Source organism: Littorina saxatilis, linkage group LG12 (assembly GCF_037325665.1).
Source record: "Littorina saxatilis isolate snail1 linkage group LG12, US_GU_Lsax_2.0, whole genome shotgun sequence".
NCBI lineage: Eukaryota > Metazoa > Mollusca > Gastropoda > Littorinimorpha > Littorinidae > Littorina > Littorina saxatilis.
This window is the reverse complement of record NC_090256.1, coordinates 59755622-59771457: the sequence shown is the minus strand read 5'-3', so window position 1 is coordinate 59771457 and position 15836 is coordinate 59755622. Positions and strand designations below refer to the sequence as shown.

General features: G+C 40.2%; 1 protein-coding gene across 1 annotated transcript in view; it reads right to left on the bottom strand.

Moving 5' to 3' along the window:
* Positions 1-15836, bottom strand: part of LOC138982417 (glycylpeptide N-tetradecanoyltransferase 2-like) — a 72514-nt gene that overhangs the window by 17270 nt on the left and 39408 nt on the right. The gene's annotated exons all lie outside the window — the stretch shown is intronic.

The following is a 15836-nucleotide window of genomic DNA, read 5'->3' as shown; positions in this document are numbered from 1 at the left end:
CTGGGTAGGAGCCGACCGTAGCCCGAAAAACCCACATGACTCTGATGGGATTCGAACCCACGACCTCCCGGCCCGCAGCCCGATGCGCTAACCACTGCGCTACGGGGGCCGGTATTAATAATAATGTTAATATTCATGTTCTAAGTTTTCATTGTCATCTCACATTTCTAATGTACCAATGGATCTTTTTCATGGAACGAATCTTTTAAATGAACGTGTAGTCAGTTTTGGAATATTTGTACCCTTAAACAATTATGCCTTAAGCATTATTTATCTTAACATATTTGTGCCTTAGTCATTGTTATTAAAATACTTTTGGGTGCTTTTTTAATCGTTGAAGAAGTTGTTTTTCTTTTCTTTTGTTTCATTGTTGTTGCATGCATTCATAAGTTGTTCGTACATGTACATGTACTCCTTGGCAGGCAGTGGAATGATGTTGATTCTATAAGTACCAAAGGCATGATTATCCTTCTGTATTGTTTATGTGGGGCATTTCAAACTTTCTTAATTCAGTTATTGTGTGCATAAGGCATTTCAAGGATGCGTGTATTCAGTCTTTCTTTTTTTTTTAAGAGAGAAAATTAGTCTTGTGTACTGTATCCTCCCTTTAAACTTATTTGCAAGGAAATAGTGATTGACTAGCTGTAGTTAATATTGAAGGTGCCTTTCGCACAAAGAATATATTCAGATATAAACTGAAAAGAACAAGCACTTCAAAACAGGTGTGTTTCTCTTTTCTTTTTTTTCTTCACAGGGATTGCTGGTGCTACAGACTTCTTTTTTTTCATGAATTAGAAAACATTCATTTTGATATGCATGGCATTTTCATGCTGTCAGCTCCATTTATCATCTGTGATATAAATGTGTAAAGTCTATTCACACACATCTGAATGCATTACATATAACAAATGGGCATTAGAATAAAGCTTTGTATAAGTAATTTCCATGGAACTTTGCTCTCTGTGTGTGTGTGTGTGTGTGTGTGTGTGTGTGTGTGTGTGTGTGTGAAACACAAAATAAAGTAAAGCCCCCCTCCCCCAGCTCCTTCTAAAAGTGTCAGCAACAAGTGCTGACCTCAAGGTGGTCAGGATATCCCTGTCTCCATTCATGGACACAAGGGCACAAGGGCTGTCTTCAGATCACACCCCCCCCCCCCCCCTTTTTAAGACCCCCCAAATTTAAGACTTCCTTACTTTTAAGACCTGGCTTTTTCAGATGTTCTGTTCAAAATGTTTGTCAATTTACCTCCATTTTAAGACTCCCTCCTTTTTGGGACACGATTTTCTCAGATTTGTGAAGGTGTTAAAAGGGGGTTCCACTGTACGGGAGAGCTACAAGCCAAAGAATACATAACGCTGCAGATGAAAAAGCATTTTACCATAAGTAAAAAAATAAAAAAAGCATGGTAAAATCTATAGACTCTGCGTGGCGTCAAGTAATAAAAGGAACTGCAAGTACTGGATTCCACACTGACTCTATGGATGGCAATATTGACACTTAATACTGGATTTGAAGTGTCCCTGGTGTATCCCGTCAAAGGCCTTGTGAAAACAGTTCGTCTCAGATCTGGCCAGGCTTTTACATAGGACAAGACCATCCCTCCACTTGTAGACCTGGACAGGCTTTTACATAGAACAAGACCATCCCTCCACTTGTAGACCTGGACAGGCTTTTACATAGGACAAGACCATCCCTCCACTTGTAGACCTGGACAGGCTTTTACATAGGACAAGACCATCCCTCCACTTGTAGACCTGGCCAGGCTTTTACATAGGACAAGACCATCCCTCCACTTGTAGACCTGGACAGGCTTTTACATAGGACAAGACCATCCCTCCACTTGTAGACCTGGCCAGGCTTTTACATAGGACAAGACCATCCCTCCACTTGTAGACCTGGACAGGCTTTTACATAGGACAAGACCATCCCTCCACTTGTAGACCTGGACAGGCTTTTACATAGGACAAGACCATCCCTCCACTTGTAGACCTGGCCAGGCTTTTACATAGAACAAGACCATCCCTCCACTTGTAGACCTGGCCAGGCTTTTACATAGGACAAGACCATCCCTCCACTTGTAGACCTGGCCAGGCTTTTACATAGGACAAGACCATCCCTCCACTTGTAGACCTGGACAGGCTTTTACATAGGACAAGACCATCCCTCCACTTGTAGACCTGGACAGGCTTTTACATAGGACAAGACCATCCCTCCACTTGTAGACCTGGCCAGGCTTTTACATAGGACAAGACCATCCCTCCACTTGTAGACCTGGACAGGCTTTTACATAGGACAAGACCATCCCTCCACTTGTAGACCTGGACAGGCTTTTACATAGGACAAGACCATCCCTCCACTTGAAGACATTCCAAAAATCACCCTTCCCCTTTGGGTTATATGATTCAAGTTTTACGCCCTCACGGCTTTTGACGAGATACACAAGTGTATGCGTGTTTAAGTGGTATCCGCCATCTGCACTTATGGCAGAATGACCAAGATCCTTTACGTTCCAATGTGGTGACACGGGGGTGGGACATGACTCATGTCCGTCCCGGCCCGAATTCCAACCTGCGACCTTCCGATCACAAGTCCAGTGCTCTACCAACTTGAGCTACCGGGCCCCCTAACTGCTTGCTGTGGTGAGTTGGAATTTTTATATGAATTGATTTCCGAAAAAGGCACCAGTGCTTTTTATTAAATTAATTCTTTAAAAAGATACCACTGTGCACAGGGACCCAGGCTGTTCATTAGTGGTATGTGACCAAGTGGAGGGCTGGTCTTATCCCATGTAGCACCCAGGCTGTTCATTAGTGGTATGTGACCAAGTGGAGGGCTGGTCTTATCCCGTGTAGCACCCAGGCTGTTCATTAGTGGTATGTGACCAAGTGGAGGGCGTGGTCTTATCCCGTGTAGCACCCAGGCTGTTCATTAGTGGTATGTGACCAAGTGGAGGGCTGGTCTTATCCCATGTAGCACCCAGGCTGTTCATTAGTGGTATGTGACCAAGTGGAGGGCTGGTCTTATCCCATGTAGCACCCAGGCTGTTCATTAGTGGTATGTGACCAAGTGGAGGGCTGGTCTTATCCCATGTAGCACCCAGGCTGTTCATTAGTGGTATGTGACCAAGTGGAGGGCTGGTCTTATCCCATGTAGCACCCAGGCTGTTCATTAGTGGTATGTGACCAAGTGGAGGGCTGGTCTTATCCCATGTAGCACCCAGGCTGTTCATTAGTGGTATGTGACCAAGTGGAGGGCTGGTCTTATCCCATGTAGCACCCAGGCTGTTCATTAGTGGTATGTGACCAAGTGGAGGGCTGGTCTTATCCCATGTAGCACCCAGGCTGTTCATTAGTGGTATGTGACCAAGTGGAGGGCTGGTCTTATCCCATGTAAAAGCCTGGCCAGATCTGAGACGTTGAGGCGAACTGTTTTCACGAGGCGGAGTGGGCCTTCAAGGGATCAAATGTAATGTTCAGGGTGAGTGTGTGTCTTTGCTCTGACTGCTGCATACATGTATAGTCTCAACTAACTTCTTACAGTCAGACACAAAGATAGCCAGCAGAAGAAGAAAACACACAGTACCCACAAACACCGTCAAGTATTCCCGAGCGCTGATGTTGCGCCGTGCTCTGGCTGATGTATATATTTGATTAGCAGATCCTCTTCCGTAAATTCTGTCTTCTGTTTTTGCTTTTTCTGAAGAGTTTGATTTGTGTTGGGGATGTTCTGCACGCATTTGCACGTGCAGTGTTCTTGTATACAGGTTTTCCCGAAATTGTGACATTTCACAGGGTCTTTGGAGGTCATTTTTGTTGCTCCGGGCGTGTCTGTTGCAGAAACGTTTCTCCCATTGTTGACGGTTGTCGTGCTCGTTGGTGTAGTTTCAGTGAAAGAGTTGTCTTGGACACCCAAAGATGCAGTGACGCCATCAGCACTTGCGTCAGGAACTTCAGTTTCATGTCTTGTCTGCATGACGTCACCTGAAATCGTGGTGTCTTCTGCGAGGTCGTCCGCTGTGATGTCATGGTTTACTTCCGTTTTCTTTGTAATAACGTCAGTTGTGACGATACCGTCGTGACTGTTTGAAGAAGCAGACATTGGCAGATTTGGCCGACGTCGTGACGTCATCGGAAGTATTGACGATGACGTCATGATTTTCCACAGTTACGGTATCCGCAGAACTGGTATGCGGTGAACTTCCTTACCCAACATGTGAGGAAGTGATGACGATGACTGCAGTTGATCGTCACGCTTGGAGTGGACTCCATGCAGTTCTCTGGAGGTGGAAGGGTGGATGCTGGGTTTTGGCAGTAACTGTCTGGTAATGGGGCATCTGAAAAGAACGGGGGAGTAAAAGGCTAGTCATGGACCTGTCTCCTGCCCATCTTTGCCTCCCCCCCCCCCATATCTCTCTCTCTCTCTCTCTCTCTCTCTCTCTCTCTCTCTCTCTCTCTCTCTCTCTCTCTCTCTCGTCAGATGTGTGAAATACTGGTTTACACTGCTGTCCTAGCAAGATATTCCAAGATTGCATATAAAGCTTTATGTAATTTGGCATCGAAGGGCCACACAAATTGGGTCTCACATGTGCCGAGTCTTTTATGTTGTAATGGTTTTGCTGCTGTGTGGATGTACGGAATGGTTGGGAATGAGAAGTGTTTCTTACAAGAGTTTAAAAGACGATTACAAGATTGTTTTTGTCAAGAATGGTTCTCCTTTTTAGAATGCAGTGAACATTTCGACATTTATAATTGTTACAAAACATGCTTGGAAAAAGAGAAATACATTGAATTAATCGAAGATAATTGTTGCTCTTACTCGTTTCCGCGCAGGAGTATCCGAAATCAACGCTCACAAGTTTTGGTACGCACCAAACCAAACGACAAGAAACTGTCCTCTCTGTACAGCTGATAAAGAAGATGAAATGAAATGGGGGTCCTTAACGTCCTCACAGGAAATTTTCCTTTTAGGAACATGAGTTGGTGATACGCTAAAGAAGATCAACACCATGTTGTATTTTTATGTCCTTTTTATCAAGACCTTCGAGCAAAGTATTTGAAAATCTTGAATTCTAAGACGCTGCAACAACAACTTGTGTATTTCTGTGGCAGTAATTAGGATAATGTGATGAACAGCTTCAGCAGATTTGTGTTCTTCATGTTACAGAAGAGACGAACCCTTATAAATCAGGTTCAGTGACATGTCATCAGGGTCTTAATGTATTTGTTGAATTTTATGCGTGACAATAATTTATAACTGTGCAGATACTATTGCTGTTATTTTAACCACTATTGTAAGGGGCTGTGGCCTTAGACAATTAAAGATTTGTTCTTGTTCTCTCTCTCTCCTGTCCCAACCCATGCCTTTCGTTTTCCAACTTCTCACACACCCAACATTGTTTACTCTTATACCCATTATTAAACTTTGACTATAAAACGTGCTATTACAATCTTTACTTGCACCAGTTTTATCTTCGGTTCACTGTATCTGATGTTATACATCTCGTTTAAATCCTATCTAGTATTCTTTCGAATTAAAGGTGGTCGTCTACATTTTCTTTTTTTTTTCAATAATCTTATCGTTAGATTTTGCTAAAAAAAAAGTTATGTAAGATGATGAATGAACTATGGGGGGAAAAGGTTATAGAAAAAAATATATATATATTTTTAAAAATAAACAAATAAATAAATTAAGGAAAAAAAGGAAATATAGATAAATAAACAAATAATAAATAGATCAATAGAGAAATGAATACCACTATTTGTTTGTTTTGTTTTTGTTGTTTTGTTAAAGCTGGCTAAGTTGTTTGAAACAGTTGTAGCCAACAGTATATGCATACCCAAATGAAACACCTAAAAAAAGAACTCACCGAAAGTAACGATCATAACGGCAACGGTCACTGCCTCAAGTGTAAGCGGTTTTGCCCAATTCCAAACCATGTTCAGTTAATCCTGCGAGTAACAAGCATCAGGAACTTTGTGCCGCGCAATTAACAGTAACGACTTTTCATGATCTTGTAGGCATGTTGTTTGCTGGAACATGACATAATTCCTACCAGGAAAAAAAAAAAAACCGGTTCTGAAATTATTTCTCTCACTTGCAGCTAAGGAATCGTCTGACACTCGATAAGTCCCGCGTGCGTAAGAGGTGCCTTGCTGTGTGCGTGCAAGCGTGTGTGTGTGTGCGTGCGTGCGTACATGCGTGTGTGTGTTTGTGTGTGTGCGTGTGTGTGGTGAAAGCTATAGGCTATCGCTCGCAGCGAACGAATCGTCTGTCACTAGATCAGTCCCACGTGAGTACATACTGATGGCCTAGCAATGAAGTTATCCTTTTTCCTTGGTATGACAGGAACATCGCTTGGCCAAGTGTGTGTGTGTGAGCATGTTTGTGTGTGTGTGAGCATGTGTGTGAGCGTGTTTGTGAGCGTGTGTGTGTGTGCGTGTGTTCGTATGCGTGTGTGTGTGTGTATGTATGTATGTGTGTGTGTGTGTGTGTATGTATGTATGTGTGTGTGTGTGTGTGTTTGAGCGTGTGTGTAACAGCCCTTAAAGGCTGCCATATTCGTAGCGTTCATTAATTAACTCATATTGTTTACATGTGCCAATAATGTTATAAAACTGTACCTAAGGGGATATAATAACAATTGGCTGTAGCTTTCGAACACAGAAAAAATTATTTCAGCATTGCAAAGTGGTGTTGATTGTGTCGAATGTAAACAGAACAGTCTCAAAAGCAATCTTTGGTTAATTACGAGACAATCTGCAAAATTAATTCTTTAAAAATTGCTCTCTCTTTACGTAGGGCACCTAGGATGTTCCCGTTTGGTGAGCGTTCAAATGGAAGGGTGTTTGTACTGTGTGTAAAAGCCTGACGGTATCTGTGATGGTTTACGGGAGGATGTGTTCATGACTGAATGCGTAAGCACAATGCAAGGAATGGCCAGAGAGGTATGTGGGAGGTGTGTTTATAACCTGCCCTGTTATATAGTGCTATATGTCTTATGTAAAAACAATGTCCTGTTTGTATTATTGTTATGTACCACGCCTGAATTTCTCTATGAGATAATAAAGTATTCTTATTCTTATTCCTATTCTTACTGTGCCTTTAATAACAGCAACAATACACAACGTAAGCGCCTCAAATCAATCTTAAATATAATCATCTTAATAACCTCAACAATTTCACATTTAAAAACCAATAAACAATAGAGCAAGGTACAGTTGGAATCCTCCTTTTAGAGCCCTTGAGTTAAAACCCCTTATTTGTCACATTTTCTGTACATAACATCTGGGTTATTCTCCAGAGCTGTGTACCAGTGAAAACCATGTTACCAAGGTGATATTTTTTTTACATTTTAACCATAAAAATTGATTTCATCAATAAATTCTGGTTCCACTGTATATCCTTGGCCTGCAGAGAAAGAATGAGAAATACTTGCACCTTTTGTTTGTCTACGTTCAGTAAATTACAAGGACTTCAAAGTACATCACCTTCGTAACATGGAAACCAAAGGTGACATGGATTTGAATACTAACAATTAAAAAAAATGAATACAAAAATAAATACTATGTTTTCTGTTACATAACTGGAGTATTACCAAACAAAAGCATTCTTCCTTTGATGTGCAGCTTATTTTCATTCTTCGACCGTTTGTTACCGGTATACTTTTTCAATTTTGGTGCGCCCTATCGGCCCCCTGCGCCCAATGGGTGCATGACTGGATTACAATTTTTTTTAAAAGCAGGGGGTGCCGCTGTAGCGCCTTGTAACCCGGAAAATATGGTAAACAAAATACTTGTACTTGGAGAGGACAGAAAAGAAAGTGTGTCACTCTTAACAGAAAGTTACTGAGGACTCTTTAGTTCGATCTTCCATTTTAGCAAGCAGTGTCACGACCAAAGAAAGTACCATCTAAAAGATCTATCAAACAAGCAAAACTGTCACAAAGATGTGAGTAGGATAGTTGTGATGTGAAGCACGTCGTGATTTTAACCTCCGTAAAGATTGAATTGGGATATGTTAGGACACGTTTGAAGCGATATCACGGGTTTCGTGTGTTGCACGAGAAAACCCTAGTTTGACATGAGTTGTGTTTATGAGAAATGTAGCTGGTCTGGGTTTAATAACGTCACAACGTTGTAGAGGCTCGACCGAGCAAGGTGTCTAGCGTGTGTCAGGTTTGTCGGGGACAAACACTCTTTCAAGAGACGGGTCTCTTAAGGTAAATGATTTACTATGTTGTATATTATTGAAGCTTGAATACATAGCTGGAATGTAAATGTAAGTGTATACAAAGTGCACTAAATTCTAGTGTGAAGTTTAAGAGAATTCTTGTTGTGATTGTATTATGGTTTTTGTTGGGAAATTCTTGAACATAAATTTTGTTACGCATTTATGTTATGTTTAAGACAGTGATACTATGTATGGTAGGGTCATTAGTGGATTAAGTGATTCATGGTTTAAGTATTAGAGTTTGGATATTGACTGTGGACGGAGGGTGAATGTAGAAAGAACGAGAGAGATGATACATGACTTTAGTTTAGGAAGAGGAGATGGTTTAAGAGAATGTTGTATTAAGACTTGGGTTAATTCTTTAGGAGTTTCCATGACGAGAGTTCATGAGAGTGAGCGAGGGACGGACCTCACACGGAAGAGGCGTGACGATGGTGGAGAGAGAGACCACATCGGCGCAGATGGCTGGACGGAGAAGTCTCCATCATCACCGGTCGTAGAGACGACGGTTCTTTTCGTTAATGGCGAAAGTGTTTCTCGGGGAGAAACGTGAAAGGTGCATGTTGGCAACTATAAGGAGAGTTTCTGGGAATTCATCGTCTACGTGGATTCAGCGGCACAAGGATGTGTAAATGACGACATGCAGTGAGCCGTGATACGAACTCGTGAGTGTCTGTCAACACTTTACCTTGTGCAGTAATTTATTATTGAAATAGTTTCTTTATATCATTAATCACATGTATGGAATGATTGTGAAGAGATTGTATGAACGGTGGGGACGAGAAGTTGATTGGTATTGATGGTTTTTTGAGGTAAAGAATTGTGTTATAATTGGTGAGGAAATAATAAGTCTGTATCCTCCCAAATTCTGTGTTTGAAGTGTTTAGTGTGAAGAGTGAAGAGTCAGTGTAATTGGATAGGGCAGAACACGTATACATAAAAGTAACTCCTTTATTTGCACTACAATCCACTTCATGACAGTAGTGACCCCGACATAGCCCTAAATAAGTTTTTGTTTCTAAGGTTATTTTTTGTTGTTGTTAGTTAAAACGCATTGACATTTTTTTCTGCAAACAAAGTACTTTTACTTGGAGAGGACAGAAAAGAAAGTGTGTCACTCTTAACAGAAAGTTACTGAGGACTCTTCAGTTCCTTCCCTTTTAGCAAGCCTGCCACAATGAAAGTACCATTTAAACGATCTATTGAACAAGCAAAACACATCAAAACTGACATTTTTTCTGCACAAACAGGTACATTTGTGTTATAACGTGAAAGTTACCGCTAAATAACACAAGATTTAAAAAAAATTAATGTTCCAGCTTCAAATATAACAAAAACATATTTTAAACCATCAATTGTTGCATCCCTGTGTACAACAAATAACCGATTACCAAAAACCAAAAACCAATGTGAATGTTACAGTAGGCAAACCAAAGCATAAGGGAATGCTGGTATCACAACCTTCTTTTGGGACTTCTTCTTCTTCTTCTGCGTTCGTGGGCTGAAACTCCCATGTACACTCGTGTTTTTTGCACAAGTGGAATTTTTCGTGTATGACCGTTTTTTACCCCGCCATTTAGGCAGCCATACGCCGTTTTCGGAGGAAGCATGCTGGGTATTTTCGTGTTTCTATAACCCACCGAACTCTGACATGGATTACAGGATCTTTTTCGTGCGCACTTGGTCTTGTGCTTGCGTGTACACACGGGGGGTGTTCGGACACTGAGGAGAGTCTGCACACAAAGTTGACTCTGAGAAATAAATCTCTCGCCGAACGTGGGGACGAACTCACGCTGACAGCGGCCAACTGGATACAAATCCAGCGCGCTACCGACTGAGCTACATCCCCGCCCCTTTTGGGACTAAAAAAGAAACTGTTCAAAACAAGACACAATTCACATCCATTAATCTTGTAAGCTTACTGGCCATCATAGTGTCTAGAACTGAACAAGGACTTAAGACAACAAAATGACAAACATGTACTGTCACCAAAAGATAAAACAGCTAGGACTGCTTTTTTTGTTTCAAGGCACTGTTTCTCAAAATTTTGACGAGTCAGCTATTTCTCAAAACTTTGAGATCTAAAGTTTGCAAAACTAGAAGTTTACTACGAAGCACACAACATTACAAGCACACTGTACAGCAAAACAAATACAAACTAAAAACAAGTCACATCAAGCATTTTTTTCAAACATTTTTAAGTCAATCGGTCAGCCTAAAACTAAAAAATCATCACCAAGACTACTACAGATTGGCTATAGCCCCAAAGCCGTAAGTCAATGGAGTGATCTGAAATTGGGGAAGCACGTACGTGTCCATTTAAAAAAAAAAGTTTGAGCCCATTTTTTTTTTTTTTTAGAGTAACCATTTTTTTTTTTTCAGGCACTGAAATAACAAACGACTTTCATTACAAATGCTTGTGTACCCACAGAGCACTAAGGCTTGAATTAGTCATCATTTCAGCCGGATGAAAGTTGTTGTTCAGCATTCAGCTTCTTCTTTTTCAATGATGGGCTGAAACTCCCACGGCTTTAACACGCATGGCAATTTTTACCCCGCCATTTAGGCAGCCATACGCCGTTTTCATGCTGGATATTTTCGTGTTTCTGTAATCCACCGATCTCTGACATGGATTACAGGATCTTTTCTGTGTGCACTTGATCTTGTGCTTGCATGTACACATAAAGGGGGATAGGGAACTAGCACATAAATTGACCTGGAAGATCGAAAAAATCTCCGCCCTTAACCCACCGGGCGCGGCCGGCCGGGATTTGAACCCACAACATTCCGCTTAGGAGACCGATGTCTTATCCTCTAGGCCATTGCGCCCGTCCTTTGTTCAGTTAAATGCTCATTCTAAGCATGAAAACGGTTCCTTGCAATGCTAAATATTCTCTCAAGTGCCAGGATAGTAAGTCATGGATTCTTTTCACTTTCAGGAGCCAGGGGTCTGGTTCTACACAACTCTCCCTTACTGCTGTTCTATATTTAGAGCACTGGTTACTTCCCTTGGTTCTGAGATCTTGTCCATAGTGCTGTCTCACTTGGCTATGATTGGAACTTGGCACAGAAAATACACAAACATGGCAAAAACATACTGGCAGGTATTCTTTTTTTTTGTAAAAGAAAAAGAAAATAAGGGTATATTATGACTGTTTTCTATTTTCTTCAAGCCAACATTAATGATCAGAAAAGAAAAACGAATAAATAATGCCTTCATCCATCAATGTGGATCTATCCACAACCAAAGCAAAAATGCAGCCACAGACATGAGTATAAATGCTGTCTACAAGAACAATGGCAGTATGTACGTAAATGTACTAAATAATTCAAGGGTACCATTATTAATTTTTGTGCAGCATCTGACAGAAATATGTTTTTGCATCCTAACTGTTAAGTTACTCAAACTGGTAATATCCAAACTGTATATATTATCAATTTTGCTTAGGTTTCTTTTTCTTTCTTTCTTTTTAAACATGAACATACATTTTAAAAAGTTATTTTGGCTGGTTGGGCCAGTGATTCTCCAAAACCTGAATAGTTCTATCATGGCTTACTAGCGCCCAAACCACATAATCAAAATTTTGACCTGAAAATGACAATTTTCATGAGAAAATTACTATTATCAGTAAAAATTACTAAGTTTCTTACCCAGATAACGTTTCAATTCGTTTTAGCTCAAGTAATCTGTCTGGGGATATAAGACTTCATATATATATATGGAAGTGAGCCACAACTGAACATTATTAATAAATTGTAATTATCAAGTGATCATATCAAATGATCGTGCTTAATTTTCAGGTGTTCATGTCTAATTATCAGGTGTTCTTTTTTTAAACATGGTTTTGGCGCTAGTATGCTGAGGACAAAACTGAACATGAGTAAATGACACTGTGAGTTAACATTATCGCTGTGAATTACAGTCAGAACACGTGATAATTGACATTTTCATGTGAAAATGGTAACCCCAGGTTTTGGCGCTAGTAAGCCGTCATACATTTTTGTCCTTGCCTCCAAAAAAAGGGAAGAAAACAAAAAGACAAATATTCTGCACATTCTACATGAATCTCAAAATATTTAGAGTAAGAACAACATACAACAAATACAAGCATAACATCATCCATCTACAACAAACTTCACAAAGATAAATGATTCAAATAGCAGATAAATGTATGCATATAATGTGAATAAATTTCATTCTATGGACAGAGAATTATGCAATTTTATTCAGTAGTATTAATATAAATGTAAGATTTTTGTCTTCACTGGTCATAATCTCCGGTACAGGTGCCTGTAATTATTAACAAACTGTAAAACATGTTATGCGAAATAATAAAACAACACTGGAATCAATAACTGTTGATACAAGTTCGAGTTAATCCACTCCAACAAACTAAAACAACATGTACTTGCACTTGGGAGCATCTCGTTACTCCCCCGTCTCGTTACTCCCCCGGCTTGTTACTCCCCCGGCTCGTTACTCCCCGTATCGCTACTCCCCCGGCTCGTTACTCCCCCGTGACTTTTTATTACACTTAAGTAATGCAGTTATTACTTAATTTAATTTTCGAGAGAGAGAGAGAGAGAGAGAGAGAGAGAGAGAGAGAGAGAGAGAGAGCGAGCATGTTTAAAGAACTTACAACTGTCAGATCTGCCTGTACATTCGTGTACAGTACATCTTTGAAATAAAAAGTATATATTTTAAGCAGAAGAGATACGGGGGAGTAACGAGATGCTCAGCTCAGATTTAGTCCCTCTTTAGCGCGAGGGCCAGATGCAAAAAAGTATACCAATGCTTATTCTGTTACCCTCGTTAAATCTCTCTCTCTCTCTCTCTCTCTCTCTCTCTCTCTCTCTCTCTCTCTCTCTCTCTCTCTCTCTCTCTCTCTCTCTCTCTCTCTTTATTTAGGTTAAGGAATGTCTGCATTGTGTAACTTCAACATTTTCAACACTTATTTGCACCCTGAACAATATGCCAGTAATAAAATAACTACACAACCCCTGAACCATTTCATCTCAGCAGCACAGACTCTGAATTCTCAACCATGTCTAAATTCCGTTATGCTTCAACTGCACATGTGAAAGCTTGGAACAAGCTGTGAAATGAAAATCAATCATCATTCTATCAGATGTTTTAATTGCTCCTGTAAGTCTACCAGACACAACCCTGTTCAAAACAGCTGAAGAACCTCATAGCTCAGTGAGCATGATTCGTCATTAGCCTTGTGTGGCACTCAAAATCGTTATGCTCTCTTTCGCTTTTCATCAGTTCTGTTGTGCTTGGAAAACAAACAGAAAAGTATATTCAACTACAGCTACAAACAAACAAAAAGCAAACATTCATTATATACATATATATATGACAAAATGTAATGAGCAAGAATGAGTCAAAAGCATAAATATTTATATGGATAGTTGCCATCAAGAATCGCAGGGATCAGTCCAACGGTAGGCTCAATTCATGGACATTTTTCAGAAAATATTTGCCCGGTCGCAAACAAATCAAGGGAAAAAAAATCAAGCCATATCAATTTGCTGTGGTTCAGCTCTTCATGTGCAGGTGTAAACCCTGTCTAGATAGTAACATTATTATGGCAAAGCTTATTTTCTCTCCTTGAATTATTATTTGTATAACTTGGTAACTATTAGAATGTACGTGTAACAGTATTTAGACCGATGGTCGTTTGTACAGTAAATGATTTTCATTTTCTCCAGGTTTCCATCAGCAGTAATATTTCTATCTTTAGGACATTCAGGAATTTTTTTTTTATTAATTCAACAAATCAAGGCATCAATTATTAAAACAGAAAATTTGTATTTGTACATGGGTACTGAAAAACTGATCACGTTCACAACAATTTCACTATACCTTCCTCAACCTGCCTCCAACATGATCACTAATGGAATGCTTCAAAAGTCCACAGTAATTTGAAGCCCTGTAAACCGAAGCAATTCTATGTGAAAAGAAGAAGAAAATCAGCACTACACTGGTTTCAAAGGTTGTTAACTTTTGACAATCTCCTGAATTTAGCTCCACAATGTTTTTCTTGCAGTACTGGACTTTCCCAGTTAGAAACCCAACTCAAAGAGCAACCAAACTTACAAAAGAACAGGAACAGTTGTACACCCCCCCCCCCCCCCCTTAAACCTTCATCACAGTCATCCAATACACAGATAAAAAAAATCCACACAAAAAAATTGAGAAGTAGGCCATCTCCCCAATTAGCTCAGTGTGAGGATTGTCGGCACACTCAATAAATCTCAAAATGTTTGCAATTCTTCAGTGTGTGATATCATTTCTATGGCACTAATTCTGGATGATTGCCAAGCAGCAGCCTATCTTACAAAAGGATAGCAACAACAAAGCAACTCCCACCTCCCCCTCTTCCAACTTGACACAATCCATAAAGACTTTCTGTACTTGCAACCTCTCTTCTACTCAAGAATAGCAACAACAAAGCCACTCCCCTACAACCCTTTCCCCAACTTGAAACCATCCATAACAGGTACAGTTATTGTTCAAAGACAATCAAGATGCAACCTCTCTCTTAAACAAGAATGTCATCAATAAGGATCCTTCCCCCCTCCTCCTCCCTCCCTCCCTCCCTCCCTCCCTCCCTCCCCCCCCCCCCCCCTGCCCACACCCCCTTTACCCTATCCTTAAACAGCTCCAGGATCGATGACCGGTTTGAACTCTCTCCCTAAACACAAAACCCAAGCTTTGTAAAGCACTGCTTGCTATTCTAGTTGAAGTAAGGTTATGGCTGTCTGGCACAGAGCTGTTTTCAATGGACCCATTCAAGCCTATAACTTCCAACTAACAGCCTGGGCAATGTTTGTTTCCAGCTTGGAAATGGGGCCTACTTGTGTGAAACAACTTTTGCCACAGTAGACAGTGTTTTTATTGAGTGCTATTAATGTTAATGAGTTTCCTTGCAGCAGAAGTAGTGAGTTATTTTTTCTGAAGAAAAAAAATTTGATTTTGTGTGAGAAAACACAGGACTAAGAAGTGATGGAAGATTTGTCAGCTAAATAAAATATACACGAAAGTGATGAGTTGTCTGTTTGGTGAATGAAATATATCCATGTGTTTGTTTGTTTGTTTGCATGTGTGTGTGTGTGTGTGTGTGTGTGTGTGTGTGTGTTTGCTCATGTGTGTGTGTTTTTTCGTCTTTGCATGCATCAGTGCATGTTTATGTGTTAGCCATGAACTAATGTGTCAGAATGGTCTGTCTTCAAATGAAATCCGCACCAAACAAAGTAAACTGAGAAGGATCAAAGACCTTACACCAAGTGATCTGAATAAAAAGCTATTTTACAAGCAAGACTAAAATTTATAAAATGTAAGGATTTAAAATATTCCCTTATGATTCAAATCAACATGAATTTATGTTTACAGTGGGCCATGCCAGCTTGCAAGGAAAAGTGAACGACTCCTTAGGACAAACAACTGGATCAAATAAAAATCATGCAGAGTCTCTACCAATCTTTAGTGATTACTACTTCTATCTTAATCTCATCATATGTCATGCAACAAACAAAACAAAACACAAAATTCATGTAACAAAAGGGAAGGCAGGAAAGAAGAAGCAAAGAGACAAGAGAGA